We start from the raw sequence: 25,513 nt of genomic DNA, 5'->3' as shown, positions 1-25,513 counted from the left end.
AGACGAAAAAAAAAGGATCTGGGATAATCAGAGGGGAGTTAGAAGACGCCAATCTTGGTTTTAACATAGGCAACATCAAGAGGAAAACCAACCTTCTCTGGGAGACAAATGGTTTTTAGCAATAGCTTCATGCTACAGATGTGAGTATAAATTCTAGGACTATGCAATCCCACCCATTATTCCTACAGAATGTAAAGCAAATAAAGTTTTCTGTTTATTACTTAATTGCAAAAAGGATTAAAATACTATTAAAATATTCTCAACAAATCAGGTTTGTTCATCAGAACCACAAAACACAAAACATGTCTAGAGAGACTAGTTCCTCAATTCTCTAAGAATCGTATATAAGTAATACTTAACTAGCACTAGTAATATATTAGTAGTATCTATTACTAGTATTAATATTAATGCTATAGTAACACTATAGTATATAACTAGTACTTAGGTATTTGGCATATATTTTCTCAAAAATGGCTGAAGTGAGCCTTGTTACCTGGAAAACCATTCACACTATTTGTTGTCAATTCTTCCTCGAATTTAAATTGAAAAATTAAAATCTTTGAAAACATATCTAATACCATGAACTTCAGAGCTTCCTAATATGTAAGGATTTTTCTGATGAGATCAGCAGTGATAATATTTGTTTATATATTGTATAATAAATATTGCATAATGAAAGATGTCAACATTTGGAATATTCAGTGAAGTAAGGTCCCCAAATGATCAATTCATGATGTTACAAAAATCACCCATGGGAAAATGATCATTCAAAATGTAGGATAGACCAATGGATTTTAATGCAATAGAGTACAAAAAGTTCAATTCTAAGGTTTCACATTCCACACTGCAATTAACCCTTGATCCCTTTTTCTTTTTTTAATTTTATTTTTTGGCCACACCCACGGAATACAGAAGTTCCTGGCCAGGGACTGAATCCTAGCCACAACTACATCCTACACCAGATTCTTTAATCCACTGCATAGGGCCAGGGATCAAACCTGCACCTCTGCAGCGACCAGAGCCTCTGTACTCAGACTCTTAATCACTGTGCCAAGCTGGGAACTCCAATCCTTGATTTCTTAATTAAAACTGCTGAGGAGTTCCTCTCGTGGCTCAGTGGTTAACGAATTCGACTAGGAACCATGAGGTTGCGAGTTCGATCCCTGGCCTTGCTCAGTGGGTTAAAGATCGGGCGTTGCCATGAGCTTGTGGTGTAGGTTGCAGATGCAGCTCGGATCCTGCATTGCTGTGGCTCTGGCGTAGGCTGGCAGCTATAGCTCTGATTAGACCCCTAGCCTGGGAACCTCCATATGCCGTGGGAGCAGCCCAAGAAATAATATAAAAAATTTAAAAAATTTAAAAAAAAACTGCTGAGTTTTGGTATAGTATCAAAGAACATGCACAATTATCTGAAAAAGGTATTAACCTATCTCTCCTTTTTCCAACTACATATCTATGGGAGGCCAGATTTCCTTCATATAATCCAACCAACATATTACAATAGATTGCACAGAGTAAATATGAAAATCCACCTGTCTTCTATTAAGTCAGCTTTTTTTTTTTTTCCCACTGGATTCTCAATAACGTTTAAGAGTATAAAGGGGTTCTGAGAATCACCTCCTTTGAACTCCAGGGCTTAATTCAAAATCAGAAAGCCTAGTAGAAAAAAGGCTCTATGAAACTGTTACACACAGAAGAAAACATTTACACACAGGCAATGGCCAGATTTAAGTTTTTACAACAGGTAACAAATCTAGATTCTAATTCTACAGCCTTACTTTTTCACCTCTCCTCTTCCTCACTCTTTTTCCTCTCAATATTTCTGCACTAAGATTACACTTGCTCATTAAATTACACCTATTCTATTTCTTACATTCTCGCTTTCCAGCAGGAATTTCAAAAACATCCAGCCTGTTTCTTCCTTTTTTTTTTTTTTTTTTTCTTTTTAGGGCCATACCTGTGGCCTATGGAAGTTACCAGACTAGGGGTCAAATCAGGGTTGCAGCTCCAGGCCTAAGCCACTAGCCAGGTCAACAAAGGATCCAGGCCCCAGCTGTGACTTATGCTGTACCTTGCAGCAACACTGGATCCTTAACCCATTGAGTGAGGCCAGGAATGGAACCTGCATCCTCGTGGACACTATGTGGGGTTCTTAACCCCTGAGCCACAAAGAGAACTCCCACCTGTTTCTTCTTAACTGGTCCAATTACATGGCCATGCAAAACATCTCCCCAACTTACCTCACCTTTCCAAGGGAGGATGGTATTATTTGATAAGCATATAATATTCCCTAATATTACATTTGTATAAAGCATAAAACCAAATAAATATGATTAAAACGCAGCCTTAACTTACTAGTCATTACACTTTTTTTTTAAAGTGGTACAAAACACAAAAGGCCATTCTAAAGAAATGCCTCATTTTTCAGTACAATTTATAATCACTGAGAGTTACTTTAGTTAAATAAAAAAGCATTAGTCACTTTAACCTAGCATATCAAATGTGTGCCCATATATTTTAAAAGGCTTTACCTATTCAATAATAAGTAAGAGTTTTTCAATACTTAAATGTTAGCCCTTTTGCACATACCTAAGTAAAAAAAAATCAGGTAAATTACAAGTAAAATTTGATTTCATTCCAATCAGATGTATTTGTTAATAATTAAATGTGCCTCTCCAACTCTCCTGTTCTAAAAATCCTCAATAAAGTGTCTTCAACTAATTCCCACGACTAGCTTTATTATATTAGACAAATAACCTCTATATTCCTCAGTTTCTCATCAATAAGGTGAAGGGTTTACGTTAGAAAACTACAAGGCCCTTTCTAAATCTAAAATTCTGAGCCAATTAAAAATGACTGAACTTCCAAAAACAACCGTCAATCAGTCCACTGGAGAAGGAAGACTTAACATGAATTTATGTTTAAATCTGAAACTTTTTAAACCAAGTTAATTTGGCTAGTTATCCACAGCTTTGATGAGTGGAACTTGACGTCCACGTGAAAACGTGAATTCAACATACTCCAGTGATTACATGCAGACTTACTATGGCTTTTCCTTTATCACCAAAACGGAAAAACACTTAGGGTCAGACTAAAATAATGACTGGTCCGATCTGAAAACTAAACTCTATTTCTAATCAAGGCACAAGGTGTTAGCTCTACCTGGCACTTTTCTCCTTATCCCCTTTAATTCCCAAGGCCAAACTACGGGTGACGAAGTCACCTCGGTTCAAAGTCTAGGGCTCTTTAGATCAGGAAAGGAATGAACCAAGAAGCCAAAGTACCCTGAAGCGGTGACGGGTGGGGTAGGGAAGGCAGATTGGCCCGAGCGGAGGGTGAGGTGCGAGGAGATGCCCGAACTGCTGCTTTTCACCCGGGACTCCCATCTTTCACACCTGATCCAGGGGAGCTGGGTGATGGGGTAGCCCAGGCCCAGGTAGAACTAAGCAGAGAGTGGTGGGTGAGAGGGTGACAGGTTCGGGGCTCAAGGCAGCCCCCGCCGGGCCCAGTCGCCGCCCAGCACACTCGCCTGCCCGAGGTACCAAGAACCGACACCACGCTTGAGACCTCCGCCCGCTGCCGACCCGCCGCCGCTCAAGCCGCCCCTCCCCCGCTTCCCACCGAACACCCGCGGCCCCCCAAGGGAGCCTAGAGGAGGCGGCCCTGAAGTCGAGCCTTACCACAAGGGCACCTGGTACAAGATCCGCGCCTGTCGCAGCCGCCGCCTTACAAAATCCGTCCTCTCCGCCGAGCCGAAGCAGCCGTGGCACCTCAATCAAGGCCGGCGCCGCCCCGCCCCCGGCCTCCGCGCAGAACCCTGCTGGACCAACATGGCTGGTGCCGCCTCTGCCACGTCAAAGGGAGGGGGAGGGGCGGGGCGAGAAGGGGAGAGGGGGAGGGGACGACCCTGGAGGCGGGGCGAACAGGCCAGAGAACAGCAGGGAAGGGTGCGGGACCCGGCCGGGCGGAGCAGCGCGTGGGGAGGGGATGGGAGGAGAAAGGGGAGGGGAAGAGGCGGGGACGGAGCCGAAGGGGCGTGGCAACCGTGACAAACCCGAAGGGACGCTGGACCCGCGCGGAACTGGAGCGCTAGGGTGGGGCTGCGCGGTGGCGCTCCTGTCCGCTCTGCCGGGAGCCACTGCGGATCCCACTCTCTGCAGGCCGCAAGGAGGTAGGAAGGAGCTCCTGTCGCTAGATCCTCAGTTCGCCGAGAGAAGTGGTGGAGTCCTGTGGGACACTCTCTCCTCTAGGTCCCTGGTTGGTTCCAAGAACCACAAGTTCGTTTTTTCACTTAGTGCAGCAAATGTTTACTGAACATCTGTCTACATTGGGCCAGACACAGTAGTGATGTTGGTGATATGACTCAGGCAAAACAGGCCAAAATCCCTGGTTTGCAAGAATTTGCATACTATTTATGTACTACTTAGGTATGCCTATTCATTTTACCACTTTCCTCCACTGCCTGTGTCACCTCTGCCCCTTACACACAGCCACACACACACTACAATGTTTCGCTGATTAATCTTGATGTGTTTTCTGCTTCTCACTCCACAAAAAGAATTGGGAAAAATGGGACAGGCAGAACAGGCTGGAAAGACATTCTAGCTTGGAGGTCTCAGGCAACCCCATCCTTCAGTGACTGGGTTCCTCACAAAATTGACTCTAGATATGACAACATCTAAAATCCTGCAAAGCTTAGCCCTATAAGCATTTTATGGAATAGAGAAAAAGAAGAATTTTTTTGTTCTTCAAAGCTTATATTTACAAGAAATAAGATACACGTCAAACATATATTTTTCTTTCTCTAAGCTTGTTTTGTAATGTAGAAGAGAATGAGTTTACTTGTCAAATTTTAGTACAATCCTGAAGAGGAAATGGGAATCAAAAACCAAAATTCTGGTAGGCCTGCAAATAAAGTGGGCTCCGGGTGCTTACCTTAATAAGGATTCTTAATTGAAAGTGCAGCAAGAAAATAGCTGTGGACGATGATATAAAGGTTGCATAAAGATGTTCACAAAAAGAAATATGGTCTAAGAATGAGTAGGGTAAATAGACATAGATGAGAGGATCCACAGGAGTCCTAGAATTCAATGAGGAATAAACCAAAGTATAGTACCTTTGGTAATTTCATTCATTTCATGATTCCCAGAAAAGTATCTTTGCCATTTAGGTCACTGAAGTCTAAGAAGTCATAATCCCTATGTTTTCATCTGAAAGAAAGGTTTTTGTTTGCTATTACAATGAAATAAATGTTAGGATGGTAACAAAATCATTAATATCTGTCTTTATGTACTTTAAAGTGAATGAGTTTCTCAGTGGTAACAAACACAACTAGTATCCAAGAGGATGCCGGTTTGATCCCTGGCCTTTCTCAGTGGGTTAAAGATATACCATTGCCACGAGTTGTTGTGTGGGTCGCAGATGTGGCTAGGATCTGGTGTTGCTGTTGTGGTGGCATAGGCTGGCAGCTCCAGCTCCGAGCCCTAGCCTAAGAATTCCATATGCTGCAGGTGCAGCAGTAAAAAGAAGGGAAAAAAAAAAGATGTGGTAATATAAGCAATGGAGTATTACCCAGTCATAAAAAAGAATGAAATAATGTCATTTGCAGCAACATGAATGGACCTAAAGATCCTCATACTGAAATGGAGTTTTAACTAAAGGACAACCCCCCTTGGCTAAGAAGGCAGCTGCAAGCCTTTCCAGCTGTGCTCATCACTATGCCACCCTTCTTGTAATAATGTAACAACTGTGTGCTCTATGTCCAAGCCAGCAGCCCTCTAATCATGTACCCAGCATTGCTTATCAGTTCCGCTTCTGTAACCTTGCTTGCTCAGTTTCTTAGGGAGGAACACTGTCTGCTTGGGGATGGAGGGAGGTCTGGGATGCTTACATGGGAAAATCAAGACCTTGTAGTGCATAAAAGTTACTGAGAACAAAGACCTGGTGCTCAGACTCTGGAGGTGACTCCTCTGAGCCCGCACTGGTGCTGAATAAACCTTGCTTTTCCATATCTCCGAGTGCTGTTTGTCTCCTTCCGTTGCCACGGTTTTTGCGGTTTCCGCAACAATACTAAATAAATCATTTCTTTTCATTATCTTCGAGAAATACAAATACCATATGTTATCACTTATATGTGAAATCTAAAATATTACAAAAATGAACTTATTTACAAAACAGAAAGACTCAGACATAAAATTATGGTTAGGAGTTTGGGATTAGAAGATACAAACTACTACATATAAAACAGATAAACAACAAGGTGGTCAAGGGAACTATATTAAATATCCTGTAATAAACCATAATGGAAACATATGAAAAATTAAAAAATAATAAATAAAGTGAATGAGTTTGAGGGTTTAAACCTTGGACATATCAGACCAACTTTAGTTTTCTGAGATTGTCTCTTTTGGGAGTTGTATTTGTAAGAATTTATTTTTTGTGAGTTTTACTCTTTCCTAAGGGCTTCCAAAGAGAAAAATTATTTTTAAAAAAATAGGATAAAACTTATTCTATTTGTACTTGTCATATGGGTCCACTGGACTCTTGTAAATCTAGGATACATCATGGAATCTTACTGATCTTATTTTTCCTTTATCTTTTTTTTTTTTTGCAATTTTTAGGGCCACATCTGTGGCATATGGGAGTTCCCAGGCTAGGGGTCAAATCAGAGCTGCAACTGCCAGCCTACACCACAGCCACAGCAACATGGGATCCGAGCCCAGTCTGCAACCTACACCACAACTCACAGCAACACCAGATCCTTAACCCACTGAGTGAGGCCAGGGATTGAACCCAAATCCTCATGGATAGTAGTCGGCTTTGTAACCCGCTAAGCCACAACAGGAACTTGCTATTTTTCCTGTATCTTGAAACATTCTGCTATTTCATCATTACTCACCAATTGTTCCAAACTATGCTTCAAAATATACTAAAATAATAAGAAAATAGAAAATGATAATAGTATCCAAGATGATAGAATCTTCAAAACCAGGAAAATATGGAATAAAAATTGGGGTTTTCTATGTTTAGATACTTATTTAAATTTCCATTAAAGTTGTTTTTCATTATCCCTTTACTCTTTTTTATAACAGCTCTATTGAATATTCCTTTACTCTGCATATGAATTATTCATGAAATGACTTAAAGACATAAAAATTAAAACAGATCCATTGGACCCAGATGGTAAGTGATGAAGACTATTTTTTCTGATATACTGAAAGTTAAGAGGTTTTCATCTGAGGAAGAATAGAGAGAAAATGGAAAATTTCTTAAGCTCCTGAGAAAAGAGTTCAGACTACAAATTGGAGAAAGGGAAAATCTCCAAAAACGGTCTTTACTGGCTTTCTAACATAATCTATAGACATCCCTAGACCAAGTCGTTTGAGATCAATCTGTGAACCTGAGGATGTTTGTTAAACATTTACCAACGTGGAACTGATTATAATTACTTTAAGTTACACCCCCTTGTGCAGGTCCTGGCACAAAATGAATATTCCCTAAATAATCATGAATTGTGTGTCAAGACCTAAACAATTACAAAACATTATTATTAACATCATTTTTATATATTTAGATCAACTGTAAAAATATAAAATCTGACATAAGTCTCCCCACCAACAAAAAAGTCTTTTTAAAAGCAAATATTCCTAAGATCATTACTTCTTCAAAGTGGCACTTGTTGAAAATGCCAGAGAATATTAAAAATAGGTGAGGGGGTAAGATCCTGTTGTCAAATAATGTCAGAAAACACCAGTAAAATTATGTAAAATAGGTCTTGTGGGGAGTTCCCTTCGAGGCTCAGTGGTTAACGACCATAACTCGGATCCATGAGGATGCAGGTTTGATCCCTGGCCTCACTCAGTGGGTTAAGGATCCGGTGTTGCCTTGAGCTGTGATGTAGGCCGGCAGCTGTAGCTCTGATTCCACCCCCAGCCTGGGAACTTCCACACGCTGAGGGTGCAGCCATAAAAGGAAAAAGTAAAATAAAACAGGTCTCTTGACTTGGCAAGAGTTTTAATATGCTAATAGTCATTGTGAATCTTTAAGAGTGGTATTTGCATACATTTCCCAGAGATACTGACCTTGGAACTTTTTCCATGGACAATTGGGGGCAAGTATTCTAAACAATCTATACTTTGTCTTCAGTCATTAATTACCTCAATCACTAGCTAATGTGTAACAGCTAGTATTTTCCTTCCTACTTTTGAACTCACAGATACTTCCAAACTGGAGATTCCAGTAATGCATGGTCAGATAAGTATGAAAACACACATTTCTTGGAATTTTATGTGGTCACCACCAGGTGGAGCTTTCACTTCTATTTTTTGGTTTAATCCGTTTTTTATTATAAATGACGCACTTGCCATTTTTTTAAACTTGAATTCTCTTCCATTTGTTCAGATGATGACATTATAAGGCACTGGCCAACTATTTTTGGACTTCTCACTAGAAAAAGTAATACTCAGCATCAACAGTGTGTCAAGTCCATATATGTATATTTGGATATATACAGATATATATCTTTCTGATGTCCTAGTCTGCAAGCACAATGACTACAAATTATATCAGGTATAATAATAGTAAATAAGGCAAATTAATAAATTACTCATGAAAGTTATAGAATTCTAAACTCAAATAGACCTTAGTGATCATTTGGTCCAATCCCTATAGGTAACAAATAAATATGAAGATAGAGGCTGCGGCACCGCGCGGGCCCTGGGGAGGTTATCAGTCTGTGGTTTATGTGCGGTGTCGGCGGTAGCCGAGGAGGAGGGTGTGCGATCGCCGAGGCTCCGTCCGCAGACTGGGGAGAGGCCCGGCAGCGCAAGCGTGAGAGCGGCCCAGCGCTCGGCACCTTCCCGGCGGGTGGGGACAAGCGGGCCCCGGGGCGTCATCCGCGGCGAGGAGCCGCGAGCGTGGGCCTAGCAAGTTGGAAGTGAGGAGCAGCCCTGGGAGACGACGGGCGCCACCGAGAACCGACATGAGGCCGCTCCCGAAGGCGAGTCGCTGCCGGGATCTGCACCGGCACCAGGATCGCTGCCGCAGCGGGCTCTGAAGGCGGGACTGGGCCCCGCCCCGCGGCAACCAGAACCGCATCGAGGGCGAACAGATCAAAGTCAGCAAGAACGTAGAGGAGGAGGGGAAAATGTTCGTTGGTGACCTGAGCTGGAGTAACAGGAAAAAGGACCTAAAGAATTATTTTACCAAATTTGGAGAGGTCATTGACTGTACGATAAAAATGGATCCCAACACTGGCCGGTCAAGAGGGTTTGGGTTTGTCCTCATCAAAGATGCAGCCAGTGTGGAGAAGATTCTAGACCAGAAGGAGCACAGGCTGAATGGTGATGTCATTGACCCCGAAAAGGCCAAGGTAATGAAGAACGACCCAGTAAAGAAAATTTTTGTAGGGGTCTGAATCCTGAAGCCACGGAGAAGAACAGGGATATTTGGCGAGTTTGGGGAGATTGAAGCCATTGAACTTCCAATGGATCCAAAGTCGAACAAAAGACGAGGCTTTGTCTTCATCACCTTTAAAGAAGAGGAGGAACCTGTGAAGAAAGTTTTGGAGAAAAAGTTTCACACCATCAGTGGAAGGAAGTGTGAAATCAAGGTGGCTCAGCCCAAAGAAGATTATCAACAGCAGCAGTGTGGCTCTGGGGGTCGTGGGAATCGCAACGGAGGAAACCGAGGCAGCGGTAGTGGTGGCGGAAGTAGAGGAGTTCAGAGTAGTACTGTTGCAGTAACCACAAAAAACATGGCAATGGAAGGAGACAAACAGCACTCGGAGATATGGAAAAGCAGGGTTTATTCAGCACCAGTGCGGGCTCAGAGGAGTCACCTCCAGAGTCTGAGCACCAGGTCTTTGTTCTCAGTAACTTTTATGCACTACAAGGTCTTGATTTTCCCATGTAAGCATCCCAGACCTCCCCCCATCCCCAAGCAGAGAGTGTTCCTCCCTAAGAAACTGAGCAAGCAAGGTTACAGAAGCAGAACTGATAAGCAATGCTGGGTACATGATTAACAGGGCTACTGGCTTGGACATAGGGCACACAGTTGTTACATTATTACAAGAAGGGTGGTATAGTGATGAGCACAGCTGGAAAGGCTTGCGGGCTGCCTTCTTAGCCAAGGTGTGTGTGTGGGGGGGGGGTTGTTCTTTAGTTAAAACTCCGTTTCATTCCTCCCTCTTGATATTCAGGGTGCATCTGCACCCTTTAGAGATCATCATCAGTCATAACCCTTTGGTAGCCTCTGATAAGTAGCAGGTGGGAGGCTGTTTTTCTTTTAACCATGATTTTTATAAAATCTTTTATAATACTTATCAGGAGAGGTACAAGGCAGGGAATAAGTAGGCACCCTGCGAGTATAACCATGATTATTCCGACCATCGTCTTAATTCCTCCCAACCAAGAGAACCATTTACCAAAGAGACTGTCTGTATCCCATCCTTTCCAAGTTTGTACAGGCACATGGGCAAGTTTAGTCATGCAGTCAGCAATTTCTTTTACCACCTTTTCAGTGTCATCTATTTATAGACAGCAATTACTTAAGTTAAATTTTCCACAAACCCCTCCTTCAGAAGCAAGTAAATAATCCAAGGCCAAGCGATTTTGGTAGATTGCACTGCACATTTTAGTTTGTTGTTGGGCCAATATAGTCAAGGCCCTTGCAGTGTCATTTGTTATAAGTTCCCAAACCGCCTGTAGTCTGATGATGCGGTTCAGCATATAGATAGGGGTGCGATATCCTCAAGAGCCATCCTCTGCCCAGGTGGCAGGCCCATAATATTGAATTATTCTTTCTGGGGGCCGTTCATCATCTTTCCAGTCTCCAATTTGGAGAGCCCTCTGGTCTCTCTGGGCACCCTGTGCCCTATATATAGGAACTCCCAGTTGTTCCCCTAGTGATAGTGGGAGCAGGAAGAAGGAAGGTCTGATTGTTCCCAGTACACATGTCCCAGCCCAATTTGGGGGAAGTATGGAATAGGCCATTTTTCCATAAATCCAATGTAATCCCTTTGGTGCCCGCCATTGGATATTAGCACTGATATCTTCCCATGCTTGTCGGAGGTGGGAAAAGTTGCTCAGGGGATTAGGTTTGGGCTCTGAGAGATTGGAGGATGGCCACCATTGAGTCTTTTGGGCAGTCAGATTATAATACCTCAGGCCTAAACATGTTAGGCTTCCAACTGAAACATTAAACCGTCCTCCCCGCCTTGCAAGACAGTTTCTCCCTATGATAGCAGTTCTGAGGAGCCATACCCCATTGGTGAGTTGGGGGTATGCAGTCTCATTATGAGGCTCTAATGGGTGCAGTTCTCTGGCTTGCCAAGGCCAGTGGTCTCCTGTGTTCGTTCCCCTGCATACATAACAAGAGGAGACCTTGAGAGTTTGTGCAATAGTTTCTGCCAGGGCTAAGAACAAGTTCTTAGTTGTGGCCGGAATGGGAGGTGGGGTGTTTTTTATCTCTTCATAAAAGGAATGAAAGACCCTGTGAGAGGCAGCTTGGAGCGCAAACGTGATTCTCTGGAAATGTAGCACAGCTCTAGGGTCTAGGCCTCTTCCGTCAATGCAAATGCTTATTTTGAAACCCTCCTTCCATTTGGGCTCACTGGAATTGAAAATAGTGAAATTAACTGGGTTACAAGCTTTAGTCTGACAGTCTGGAGGAGCTGTACCCTTTTAAAGGGCAGCTGTTTTGTCTCCCTTATTTTAGGTTGCCCAGGCCATGCAGCTCCAGTAAGTGCATTTCTGGCAGCCACTCCAGGTGGTCCCCCAGCACATATATTTATGCTGGAGCCTATATTCTCTTTCCCATGACAGGCTTCCACATGGTCTAGTAGAAGTCCATGACCCATTCATAGCTTCACAGGCATCAAAAAGTATTGATACTGGCAAATTGGGGCTGGTAATTTAGGTCCGATTAATTAGCTGCCCTGATTTATGAGAGCACCGGACTTCTAACCATTCCTCAGTTGGTGAGTATCGTGGATCAAAGCAAGTATATTGGTCCCCCTGTTGACAGATAGAATAAGTGGTCTTGTTGTGAGTACAACTTCCATGAATTTCTCCAGAACAGGAGAAATGAGTGGAGTAAAGCAAAGTCCATGTAACCCCTTAATCTGATCGGGTCACTCGAATGCATGGGTCACATGAGGAAATGGATCCTCGCAGAACCAAAGGGGACCAGATTAACAGCAACAGGCAGCAAACATACATGTTGGTCATAAGATGACAGTATATAACAGTAAGAAAGTCTCTTGTGGAAGGTAGGTAAGGCAGTTTATTTTACCAAGCAGCCGATTCCTCAAACTTCAGCCATGCATTGACTGACCAGCTTCCGGTGTGGTCAGGGCAGGGCTTTGAGATCGTCGTCTCCTCCTCTATATTGTCAGGCGAAGAGGTCTCTCCAGATCGAGGGCAGTCTCCCACTCTCCATGGTCGTCAGCTGGGCCGGCTGGTTTAACCCTGGAATGATGGATCCACTATTCCTGTTACTTTAAGAGCAGTGGAGGTGGTTAGAATTACAGTATAGGGGCCCTTCCATACCGGTCTCAAAGGCTCCTTTTTCCAGTCCTTTATCCACACCTGGTCCCCCGGCTTGTGGGGGTGTACTGTTATACCTAAGGACATAGGTATTCTGTCTGTGACCCATTTATGTATCTGAGAAATAGTGAGCCCCAGTCCTTGTAATTGTGTAATTCCAAGTCTCCCAACTCCCTGGTGTTTCCTTTTAAACTGATTAGTGGCAGTGGCCTCCCCTATAATATTTTAAATGGCGAGAATACTATTCCTGTTCGAGGTGAACATCTCACTTTTCGTAGGGCCACCGGCAACATGTCTACCCAGAGCAAGCCAGTTTCCTGACATAACTTTGCCAGTGTCTGTTTAAGGGTCCGGTTCATGCGTTCTACTTTCCCTGAACTTTGAGGGCGATAAGCAGAATGTAGTTTCCATCGGATCTGTAAAGCTTTTGCCACCTGTTGTACTGTTTTGGCCACAAATGCAGGTCCGTTATCTGACCTGATGGTCAGAGGCATTCCATATCTGGGAATAATGTCTCTCAGGAGTGCCTTGGTTACTTCCCTTGTCTTTTCAGTTCGGGTAGGCTTTTACCCATCCTGAAAAAGTACAGATAAAAACTAGTAAATATTTGTACCCCTTACTAGGGGTGACCTCAGTGAAGTCCACTTCCATATCCTCAAATGGGGACAGTCCACAGTGCTGTGCCGCAGCTGGTCTGTTGGACCCCTGGCAGGCATTATTCTGCAAACAGGTTATGCATCTTTGGGAGACAGAGGAACAGAGTGCAGGAAGATGAGCAATGAGATAGTACCGGCCCAGTAGGGTCTCTAAGGCAGTTTTGCCCATGTGGGTTAGCTCGTGTTGTTGGTGGACTAGTTTGTAGGCCAGCTGTTCTGGAACATAAACTCAGTGGTCCCGTGTGACCCACCATCCTGTTTTAGTTCCTCCTTCCTCCCTTATCCATTTTTCTTCCTCTGGAGAATATTTGGGGACAGCTGGCATTTTTGGGGCCAGCAAGACCTTCAGTTTGTCTAGCTGTTGTCCCCGGGCTGCCTGTCTGGCAGCTGCATCAGCACTACAGTTTCCTTTTGTCACTGGGTCGTCTCCCTTTTGGTGGCCTTTAGAGTGGATAACTGCAACTTCTTTAGGTTCCCATACTGCCTCTAGGAGATTTAAGATTTTAGCCTGGTTTTTAATCCCTTTTTCTTCAGCAGTGAGGAGTCCTCTTTTTTTATATAAGGCTCCGTGAACATGTAAAGTTGCAAAGGCATACCGTGAGTCGGTATAGATATTAACTCGCTGGTCTCCGCTGAGCTCCAGTGCTCTGATTAAGGCCCATAATTCTGCTCTCTGTGCTGACCAGCCTTGAGGAAGCACCTCTGCTTTTATCACTTTTAAGTCAGATACCACAGCATATCCTGCCATCGTTTTTCCATCCTCCATAAAGCTGCTCCCATCAGTATATAAAGCCAGGTCAGGATTTTGGAGTGGTTTATCAGTCAAGTCAGGCCTGCTGGAAAACACCTCGTCTAGTACCTCCAGGCAGTTATGGTCTGGGGGCCCCGCTTCATCTGGCAGAAAAGTGGCTGGGTTCAGAGTTCGTACAACCTCCAGTTTTACCCGTGGATTTTCACATAGTAACCCTTGATATTGAGTCATTCCTGCATGTGTGAGCCAATGGTGGCCCCTGGTATCCATCAGGGTTACAACTGAGGGCGGGACTTTAACATTGAGGTTTTATCCCAGAGTCAACTTGTCAGCCTCTCTCACCAACAAGGTGGTAGCTGCCAGTGCTCGGAGGCAGGGAGGCCATCCAGCTGCAACTGAGTCAATTTGTTTAGACAGATATGCCATTGGCCTCCTAAAGCCATCCCATTTTTTTCATGAACAAAAAGGTTAAATTCTCTGGTTACATCAGGAAGTCCCAAGGCTGGAGCCTCAGTGAGTTTGGTTTTGATTGTCTGAAATGCTGCCTCCTGGCTTGGTCCCTATTCAAGGGGAGCCTTTTCTTCCCCTTTTAGAGCCTCATACAGAGGCCTGGCCAAGTCTGAAAACCTGGGGATCTATATCTGGCAGAATCCTGCTGCCCCTAGGAACTCACGAACTTTCCAGCGGGGACAGGAATGGCACAAACTGCCTGCTTTCAGTCCCCAGCTTTCGTCAGCCCTGCATGATGTTAAAGCCCAGATACTTGACTTGTTTTTTACAGATTTGTGCCTTTTATTTTTTATTTATTTATTTTTTTTGATACCCGATACCCTGCCTCCATCAACAGGGAAAGGAGAGCTCTTGTTCCCTCTAGGCACTGAGCCTCCGTGGTGCCAGCTAGTAAGAGGTCATCAACATATTGTAGTAAAACACAGCCCAATTTTTGTCCAGGAAATTCAGCCAGGTCAGCGGCTAGGGTGCCGCTAAAAAGAGTGGGAGAGTTTCTGAATCCTTGTGGGAGTCTAGTCCAGGTGAGCTGTTCCTTTGTCCCTGTATGTGGATTTTCCCATTCAAAAGCAAACAAGGGCTGACTGGCGGGTGCCACCCTGAGGCAGAAAAAGGCATCTTTTAAGTCCAGGCAAGTAAACCACTCAGCAGTGGAGGGGATCGGCCCTAGCAGGGTATATGGGTTAGGGACGGACGGGTGTAATGTGACTGTTGCTTCATTTATGGATCTCAACTGGGCGGTAGTCTTGTGTTCCCAGTTTTTTTTACGGGCAGTAAAGGGGTGTTCCAAGGGGACTGACATTTTTTTAACAGTCCTTGCTGAAGCAGCCTATCCAGGTGAACCTGGATTCCCAGTCGAGCTTCTCTGGGAATTGAGTATTGTCGTAGCTTTACCGGTTGAGTTCCGGGTTTTAGATCAATCAAGATAGGAGCATGGCATTTTGCCAGTCCTGGTGGGTTTCCTTCAGTCCAAACCAATGGGTGTTTAGTCTCTAGTTCTGGGGAATGGTCCCCATTTCTGAAGGGGAAGAGTACAAGCGCCATTCCTCTTCTCTTTTTACAGCAAGAGCCATGATTGGGGGGGTGTGTTCTGTCAATTTGAGTTGGGCCGATCCATCAGTAGAAAAGGAAATTTGTGCCCCCATTTTAGTCAGCAGGTCTCTTCCCATCAGGAGGACTGAGCAGTCAGGCAGGTAAAGAAATTCATGTATTACTTCATGGCCTCCTAATCAACATCATCGAGGACCACAGAAGGGCCTGTGGGTTTGGTTACCTGTGGCCCCAATGATGGTGGTTTCTTTCCCTGAGAAGGGAGCTACAGGTTGTGTAACCACAGAAAGTTTGGCACCTGTGTCAACCATAAAGTCTATGGGGTGGCTCCCTACTTGAATTCTGACCATAGGCTTTTGGGGGCCCAGTTGGAGAGAGCCTGGTCCCCCCCAATCAGACTCAGCTAGGCCGATCAGGTTGGTGCTGAATGGCTCAGATTGGTACTGGCTAGGTGGGCCTTGGTCTTTTTCTCAGGACGGTTGGGGCATTCATTTTTCCAATGTCCCTTTTCTTTGCAGTAAGCGCATTGGTCATGTTCCAGGGGACTCCTTTTCCCTGGCCTTGGGCCTTGCCCCCTAGGGGTGGTCCCACTGGGGGCACAGGTTTTGACAGGGTGGCTGCCAGAAGAGTTACTTTTTGTTTCATTCTCTTTTCTGCATCACAGCGGGCCACCTGGTCTCGGTTAATAAAAACCTTGTTGGCTATTTCCAACAGTTTAGTGGCATTCTTACCTGCAAATCCTTCTAATTTCTGTAGCTTTTTACGGATGTCTGATTGGGCTTGTCCCACAAAGGCAGCATTTATCATCCATTGGTTCTCAGGGGCCTCTGGATCAAAAGGGGTGTAGATTCGGAAAGCCTCACATAGTCTCTCATAGAATTTGGCTGGGCTTTCATTTGGCTCTTGTAGTATCTCACTGGTGTTAGCTATATTAGTAGGCCTTTTAGCCCCAGCTTTTGCCCCCTGTAGGAAGGCCTGCCGGTACCTCTCTAGGTTGTTTCCCTTCTTCAGTGTCATAGTCCCAGTGGGGGTTTTCTTCTGGGAAGGCTTCCCTTACCCAGTTTGCCAAGTCTGCTCGACCCCCCACATTGGCCTGAAGCCATTTTGGGCTTCTGTTACAATTTGCCAGTGCTCTTCAGTGTCAAACAGAGTAAAAAGGAGTTGCCAACAGTCTATCCAGGTGGGACAATGTGTCTGGAAAATGAATTCTAAGAGATCAATCAGTGCCTGAGGCTTTTCAGAATATGAGGGACTATGGTATTTCCAGTTGAGGAGATCAGCAGTGGAAAAGGGCTGGTAATAAAAAACTCATCCCCTCTTTTGTATGGTCCCATCGCGGGCAACTTGCCATGGTCCCCATGTCTCCCGTAAGGGCATTCGCAATGCTGGAGTGGCTGCTCCCTGAGCTGACCGGAGGCACCTGCTCATTGGTTCTGGAGAATCTGGCTGTGGAGGTGACATTGCCTTGAGAATTTCAGAAGCAGAAGAAGGAGGAGAAACAGAAGGCGGTGGGCTATCTGGCATCTGGGGACCTTCGGCTCCCAGAGGTGGGGCCGGCAGCACATAAGGTGGTGGCATAGGGGGCGAGTCCTCAGGTTCCCCTTGAAAAATAGGTGACACCTTTTTTTGAGACAAGGTTTTCTTCTTGGACTGGGCTACTAGCACCCTACACTGTCCCTGGTCTGTGGTGCAGAACCGAACCCATGGGGGCCTCAAATAGGCAATTTCCAACCATTGATCAATATACGGAAATTGGTCTGGGTATCCAGGGTCTCCTGTTATAACATTATATACTGCTGCAACTGTGAACACATCTAAGGTCCCTTCCGGAGGCCAGCCAACACCAAAGGAGGGCCACTCTAGGGTACAGAGGGCACACAGTTTTCCAGGACTCAGTTTAACACCATAATCTCTAGAAAATCTTTTCTTAAAATTCTTAACCATACACTCTAAGACAGTGGGCTTGGAAGCCAATTTACCCATTGTGTGAAGTCCCACCCTGTGCCAGTGATGCAAGACAAACAGCGAGGACAAGGCCTCAAGTAACAATCACGTCGTCCACCTGACCGCTCCCCTGGAGGAGATATTTCAGGCACCTCTTAGCATAGGTGGGACTGTATAAACCCCAACGTCAGGATCCCCCCGAAGAGGGCCACCATAAGCCGTATGAGGTCGCCACGGAACTGCAGGTTAGGACTCACTCTGGCTCCGTAGTCCAAGGACGGTGGGGTACAGGCTCTTGTTCTCTCCAGTCACTCACACACGCACACCAGAATTGACAAGCCTCCCGATCCCAAGGGAGCAAACCCTGACCTGAGTGACCTCTTTGGTCACTGAGAGGTTATCAATCTCTCCTTCCACCATATGACGGGTCCTGACTCTGGCAGATGTCCTTGGGGCACTCACCAGTTTGACGTCCTGTCCTGGAACATGTTTCCACGCTCCTTCTGAGTCCCTTCAGCAAGTGGTGTGAGCCAAGGCCAGCACGGCCCGAGTGAGGGTCTGGATCTGGCAAAATGGCCGGTGTGCGTTTTATCCACCTGTCACCGGGCCAGCAACCGTGGCCTCCCCCAGTTCCCCGACAACAGTGGCACAAGAGGCCAGCTCGGTTGTCGGCTTCCCAGCCAATGCACCAAAATGTTGCAGAAACCGCAAAAACCGTGGCAATGGAAGGAGACAAACAGCACTCGGAGATATGGAAAAGCAGGGTTTATTCAGCACCAGTGCGGGCTCAGAGGAGTCACCTCCAGAGTCTGAGCACCAGGTCTTTGTTCTCAGTAACTTTTATGCACTACAAGGTCTTGATTTTCCCATGTAAGCATCCCAGACCTCCCCCCATCCCCAAGCAGAGAGTGTTCCTCCCTAAGAAACTGAGCAAGCAAGGTTACAGAAGCGGAACTGATAAGCAATGCTGGGTACATGATTAGAGGGCTGCTGGCTTGGACATAGGGCACACAGTTGTTACATTATTACAAGAAAGGTGTACAGAAGTGAAACTGATCAGCAACGCTTAAAAAAAAAAAAAAGGGGGGTATAGTGACGAGCATAGCTGGAAAGTCTTGCGGCTGCCTTCTTAGCCAAAGGGGGGGGGGGGGTGTTCTTTAGTTAAAACTCCATTTCAGTACAAATTACAGGAAGAGCCAGCAACGTTGTGGCCATCAGAATAACTACAAGCCATACTGAGGCTTCGGCAGGAGTACCTGACTGACCGCACACGCTTTGTTTGGACATTGAGTGAACACAATTATGTGCCAATTTGAACTTGGCAAACTTTCCATGTCCTGTCCCTGACTTATTTAACGCCCCCCCCCGCCCTGGAAATCACTCTGTTTAATATTTCCAGAGCTCTAGTTGGTTTAGGCAGCGTGTGGTGTCTCAAGATGCCAGAGCAGCATTATGGGCTGATTTTTTATTACTGGGTTACCCAGAACCAGATTGGAGGCTTTGCTTCCTGCTGCCACTGTGAATCCTGGACCTGTGGACCCTGGTTGTAAAGAGTAAAGTGTATCTTAGAAAATCAGTGTCACCTTTTTTCACCTTTAAATTTTATATTATTTGTCACACATTTCCTGTAATGGAAGTGTTAATTTTACTGTACTTTTTAGTACCTTTTGGGAATCTATTGTATTGTAAGATGTTTTACACATGTCCTGATTTTGCCATGACCTGGATATTGAAGCTATCCAAGCTTTTGAAATTAAAAATTAACCCCCCCAAAACAACAACAACAACAAAAAACAAATAAATGTGAGGATAAGAGTTTAAGTAGTACATCCAAGGTCAAGGTGCTGATGTCCATTTAAAACTTACAACACTAAGTGTTGATTTCATGCCTCTTTTCCTCTTTAAATTGTGACAAGACTTGGCATTAAAATTGCTAGCTCTTGTTCAAAGGGCAATTGCTTCTATTCCACAGTGTGATCCACCAGTATTATATTCCAATACCATTTCATTCTGCCACTCTAATCAACTCCAGAATTATTACCAGGAGTTCATTTAATCAAACTTAACAAATGAGATCCTACGATCTGCTCTTAAACCAATCATAGGTAAAAAAACAAAATTATCTACAGTTATTTTTTTCTTCTCCCTCTTCCCCCGAAAGTAGTAACCTTTATTGTGTTGTTTTTTTTTTTTTAAGGGCCCCACGTGTACATAAGGAAGTTCCCAGGCTAGGAGTCGAATCAGAGCTTCAGCTGCCGGCTTACACTACAGCTCATGGCAACACCAGATCCTTAACCCACTGAGCCAGGCCAGGGATTGAACCCTTGTCCTCATGGATGCTAGTTGGGCTCTTATCTGGTTGGAACTCGCTCTTCCCTTTAAAAGAAAGTCACAATTGTAGTACATAACCCCTTTCTATCAATTTCCTCCTCTACAATACCTGGATAATACCACTTCAAAAGGTTGTAAAAATTAAAGAAATGAACGTGAGGAGTTCTCTTGTGGTGCAGGGGGTTAAGGATCCCACTATTGTCAATCCAGCTGCTGAGGGCACAGCTGTGGTGCCAGTTGGATCCCTGGCCGGGGAACTTCCACATGCTGCAGGTCCAAGAAAGACAGACAGACAGGAAGGTAGGAAAAGAAAGTGGATGCGATGTCTACCAGGGGTTTAAGAATTTAAAGTTCAACAAATGATAATTACAGTAACTTGCTCATTAAATTTCCCTCACTATCTACTAGGGATGCCTAAAATAACCCGCAGTCTTTACTTGGGAGAGTAGAGAGGGGAACACCCACAAACACTTCAGAACCCCTTCTATCAGGAACTAACTTCGCAGTCTTCTTTATTCCCCCGGAGCCTTAAACTTGGAACAATCAGCGGGTTCGCTCATGCGCAGATTCGCCCCCTAAGCACGTCATCTTGCTCTTATCCCAGCCAAAGTCACCCGCCCACACGTGCGGCTGCGCGGCGATCTAGACTTGGCGCATGCGCTAAGCGGCGAGGGCCCGGCCGGATTGAAAGCAGTGGCTTGGGTATCCTACCCGTCTGCGGTGGAGGAGTTGATGCCCCGACTCTTGCAAATGGAACACTGCGACTTGATAGAAAGTTTCAGTAGCAACGTACCTACCAAGAACTCCTTACGAATACCTGCGGCTGGTCCATTGAACGATTTGACCCTGAGCAGGTGGGCTGGTCGTCCTCTGTGACCCTGCGCACAGCACCCCGTGCCTCCTCTCTCAACCCTCTATTCCTTCCCAGTTCCCCTGGCCGAGTCAAGATCCCTTGATTACATGTGTGTGTGTGTGAATGAGTTTCTGCGAACTTAACTTTGTTAGACCTGATTACTCGTGACAAGGTACATGCTATTAGATTTGTTTTCAGTACAGATAATTTCAGAAATACATTTTAGTATCCCAGTTGCAATTTTGAAGTTTTTCTGGTTTTATAATGAAATAGAAGTGGATCACTTGTTTCACTGATCTCAGAGAGGCAGCAGTGAGTGATGGCTTGGAGATCTTAATTTTCTGCTTGGGAATTGAACCTGGGCGGCATGGTTGAAAACCAGGAATCCTAGCCACTAGACTAACTAGAGGCTAAAAACAGAATTGCCCTGATTCTTACCCCCTGTTGAAAGCAAGAATGTTTTAAAGAGGTAAAGACTGTGGAAACAAGTATAAAGTTTATTGTTAGAATCAGTACAACATGTGGAAGAGCACACAGAGAAGTAATTTATTTAAGTCAGAAGCAAAGAAGTAATACACACCCCAAAGAGAAGTGCGCATGCGGGCGTCACCTGGGCGATTTAAATCACTTACATAGCACAGTTAATGCGGGTCATGCGTCTTTATTTCCCTTTAGCCAATCATCTTTTTTATTTCTCATACCTTACTAGACACAGGACTCTCACTGATATGTGTGCACATCTTTTAGCAAGAAGGATTCCAGAGCAAAGGGTGCCTGGTTGGTATCAGGACTTATTATGGCCTGGCGCCCCCTCCCTTTCTGACCCCAGGAGTCTTACTGCTTAATTGTAATTGCGGAGCTCTCCTTGACCCCAGGAGTGATTGAAGTGGTTATTGTATCTTTTTACTCCAGCAGAGCTCAGCTCCTGCAGTTAACTTTCTCCTTGAACTGAAGCTAAGTCAGAAAAAGACAAATAACTTATGTTACTTATATCTGGAATCTAATACATGGCACAAATGAAACTTTCCATAGAAAAGAAAATCAGGGACTTGGAGAACAAACTTGTGGTTGCCAAGAGGGAGGGGGAGGGAGTGGGATGGACTGGGAATTTGGGGTTAATAGATGCAAACTCTTGCCTTTGGAATGGATAAACAATGAGATCCTGCTGTATAGCACTGGGTATCTAGTCACTTATGATGGACCATGATAATGTGAGAAAAAGAATGTGTATATGTGTGTGACGGGTCACCTTGCTGTACAGTAGAAATTTGACAGAACACTGTAAACCAGCTATGATGGGGGGAAAAAACCCATTTAAAAATAAATAAATAAAAATAAAAAGTTGGAAAAAAAAACCTTTCTCCTTGAAGTGTCAAAGAGAAACAAGGCCCAGTTTACTCAGCCTGACAGGTCCCAGCTGTGCTCAGCCCAGGAGCCCATCTCCCTCCTACCTCATTACTACACATGAACAATAGTAATCATGTTTCTTGCATTTATTACTTTTTGTAGTATTGAAGCTGCTCAGTGCCCAGATGTTGTGGTAGCTCAGATTGACCCAAAGAAGTTGAAAAGGAAGCAAAGTGTGAATGTTTCTGTGAGTTTTATTACCTGCCAGGGGATTACCCCCACACACCACAAATTGAAAGACCAAGGCTCTCCCTACAGTATCAGTATCAGTTATGATGTAGGTAAAATGTGACTACTTGATACTAAATTAGACATTTGCATCTACTTTTTCCCCTAAAAGGACATCTGCCATTTACTGCCTCCAGAAAGGTTTTCAGTAACCCTTCACTCCCTGAAGATTTGCTCATTATACTATAAGAACACTATCAAATCCCAGAGGGGGCTTTAAATATGTTACTTATGCTATCCTTTATTTTTAAGGTACGTTTTTCCACTTATTAATAATTATTACTGGACTGATGTTTAATCTTAGTGTAGTTTGCATGTTCTGAATTTGACTGGGTTTTGTTTTTTAAAAATAGAAATCAGAATATCTTAAACTTTTCTAGGTACTTGGCCACTGTAGACCTTTTCATTCATTTGTATATCTAGCACACTTTGTACTAAACAACTATATTGTACCAGGCCCAGAGGATGAGACAAAAAATGCCCCTACTCTTGTAGAGTTTACATTCTCCTGAGAAAGACAGTAAAAAAAAGCAAACAAATTAATTACATATTTCTTTACAGTATTGCTGTGAAGAAAGTTAACATATAATGACCAATAAGCAACAGGGTGTAGCCCGCAAAAGCTGTCTTTGAGGAGGTGCTATTTAATCCATGTTGAAAGGAGAGGATTTGGTTTTTTGTTTGTTTATTTTAGGACAGTACCTGTGGCATATGGAAGTTCCTAGGCTAGTGGTCAAATGTGAGCTACAGCTGCCAGCCTATGCCACAACCACAGTAACGCAGGATCTGAGCCGTGTCTGTGACCTACACCACAGCTCATAACAACGCTGGATCTTTTAACCCACTGATCAAGGCCAGGGATCGAACACACAACCTCATGGATACTAGTCAGGTTTGTAACCCACCGAGCCACAACAGGACCTCCAAGGATTCATTTTTAAATTATAATAATTCCTTTTCTTTTTTTATTCTAAGTAATTACTTAATCTGATGTTTATAGTCACGAGATTTTAATTCAGACACTATGCTTTTCATATAATTCCTTTTCAGAAGTTTTTAGTTGCAGAAAGATGATACCTTGTATACCTGGATTTTAAAAAGTGACCACCCTAAGTTTTATTTCAAGGCAATATGTGATCAGTTGTGACCTGTGTACTGTTACGAGAAACAGAAGTAGGCCTTGTAAAGTCAAGCATCTTAAATTATTTGAGTACATTCTGTTCATACCAGAATTCTTTATTTGGGGTATATCTCTTTTTGTTTCAAACTATTTTGCTATTATAGAAAGGGAGGACTAGATTATATCTTCAGGGTTCATATCATTTTGATTTCTAAATATGTATGTTTTACGTATATACTATAAACCATTTCAGACTGCTCTTACTGAATTGATTATATAAGGGGTCTTTTCCTAATGTCTTAAACTCATAGCAGAGAATGCCCTCCTTCTTTGCATCTGAAAAAAAATTTTTTCCAAACTATCTTATGTAGTCTCATTTGCTTTATTATTCATTTTTCATCTTTATTCTGCTTTTACTTCAAAGAGGCATGAGATTCTACTTATAACACTAACGTTGATTCTAACATTTATGAACTGATCTCTAGCTTTCAGGATGCCAGCCTGCGCCAAAGCATGTTCCCCCACACTTCAGTGGCAACAGCAACAAGTGGCACAGTTTCCAACTGTTCAGCAGTAAGTGTACTTTATCATTTAGTTAGTTTAAATGCCTCCCTCCCTTCCTCCCATTTATTTCTGTTTTTAGACTGAGGTTGGAAAAATACAATTTAGGATTCTAATATATGAGATAAGAATATTCATGAATCAATTACCAAATTATTGTTATAACCCTTAGACATAATACAGTTTGAAACGTATTTTCCAAACTTTAGGATTGTTAGATTATGGTGCAGCAGTGATTTCTTTTCAGTTATCCAGTCTCTAAAGATCATTTGTCTACCTTATTTTCCTTTAGAGTGTGAACAGACGTAGAAGTCACTGGAAATCACAGCAGTTGGATAGTAACGTGACCACAGTATGTTTCTCTGTTTAGATTGTACAGTGTATAACTATTTGAAATAGTCCATATTGGAGTTCCCTGGTGGCTCAGCAGATTAGGGATCCAGCATCATCACTACTGTGGCCTGAGTTCACTCCCTGGTCCCAGGAACTTCCCTTGCTGCAGGCATTTCCCCCACCACCACCCCCCAAAACAAGAAACAGTCCATATTTCCTCATAGTTCTTAAAGATTCACTTGCTTAATCCATATTATTTTCATTCTCTCCCATCTACATTAATAGTAATAATTCCATTATCTTAGTAGCCTGAAAAGTATACAATCAGTAATGCACATTATTTTCATGACAGTTAATCCACAACATCTTGAGAGACTTTGGATTGGTTTCCACAAGTTTTTAAGGATTCTTATAGACATTTGCTTTTTATGAACTTCAGTGCATTTTCAGTATTTACAAAAAGACCGAGTAAAGGCTTATTGGATTTTCCTGATGAGGTATGTTGTCAATACCAGTGAGTGACATTTTATTAAAGCTTGTCATGCTTAATAGAAAGTAGTATTTCCTACTTTCACTATCTTAGATATACTTTTAAGCTCTTTAGTAGATATGTTATGTTTGGCCTAATGGATAAAAAAGGGTGTTGGGGAAGAGATGGATCCCATTATTCCAAAACAATACTTTTTATTTTATTATTTTTTTTAATGGCCATAGCCAAGGCATGTGAAATTTCCCAGGTCAGGAATTGAATCTGAGCTGCAGCTGCAGCAATGCTGGATCCTTTAACCCACTGTGCCAGTCCGGAGGATCAAACCCGCACCTCCACAGCAACCTGAGCCACTGCAGTCAGATATTTAACTCTCTGCGCCACAGCAGGAACGATACTTTTAACCCCATATTGTTCCTGAGAATCAAATGAAAACTATCTCTTCAGAGGGGAAAAAAAAAAAAATCACCTATGCATACAGTTTTGTTCACAGTTCCAAGTTATTCAGATTTCAGATTTTAGTTTATTCTAGGCAGTGTTTCCTAACATCTTTTACATGATGACACATGGGGATAAATGGAAGAGGCCACTCCTGTAGCCTAAGACTACCAGTTGAAAGATGAGAGATTCCGTGTGACTCTCTATATGCTTCTGTATACCAGTTGGGAGCTCTGCCCCAGGGAAAGTAAAAGACACTAACATCACTTGCCAAAGATCATTTAGTTCATAAAAGGTATAGC

The 25,513-nt window shown here is 43.6% G+C and overlaps 1 protein-coding gene, 1 long non-coding RNA gene and 1 pseudogene across 8 annotated transcripts in view; 2 read left to right on the top strand and 1 right to left on the bottom strand.

Annotated features, from left to right (window-relative positions):
* SEC23A (SEC23 homolog A, COPII coat complex component) overlaps nt 1–3,848 on the bottom strand; it is a 70,419-nt gene extending 66,571 nt beyond the window's left edge. For 4 of the 6 annotated variants that reach the window (XR_014810577.1, XR_014810576.1, XR_014810575.1 and 1 more), the window contains exon 1: nt 3,681–3,848. The gene's annotated coding sequence lies outside the window, so the exon portion shown is untranslated. The remainder of the gene's footprint in view (nt 1–3,680) is intronic. The other 2 variants (XR_014810578.1, XM_084968867.1) reach the window with 1 other exon arrangement.
* A 5,077-nt stretch (nt 3,849–8,925) lies between these two features.
* Nucleotides 8,926–10,093, top strand: LOC100154692 (heterogeneous nuclear ribonucleoprotein A/B pseudogene; annotated as a pseudogene). The gene has a single exon (XR_014811516.1). The product of XR_014811516.1 is annotated as a heterogeneous nuclear ribonucleoprotein A/B pseudogene (transcript).
* A 10,353-nt stretch (nt 10,094–20,446) lies between these two features.
* On the top strand, nt 20,447–24,490 carry LOC146401657 (uncharacterized). The gene is made up of 3 exons (XR_014810614.1): nt 20,447–20,638; nt 23,878–23,965; nt 24,246–24,490. It is a non-coding gene; the product is annotated as an uncharacterized LOC146401657 (long non-coding RNA).
* The last annotated feature ends 1,023 nt before the right edge of the window (nt 24,491–25,513 follow it).

This window comes from Sus scrofa, chromosome 7, assembly GCF_054392235.1.
Source record: "Sus scrofa isolate SSC_HxYL_T2T_F1_AM1 chromosome 7, Sscrofa_HxYL_maternal_Yorkshire_Landrace_v2.0, whole genome shotgun sequence".
Taxonomy (NCBI): Eukaryota; Metazoa; Chordata; class Mammalia; order Artiodactyla; family Suidae; genus Sus; species Sus scrofa.
This window is presented reverse-complemented; position numbering and strand designations above follow the sequence as displayed.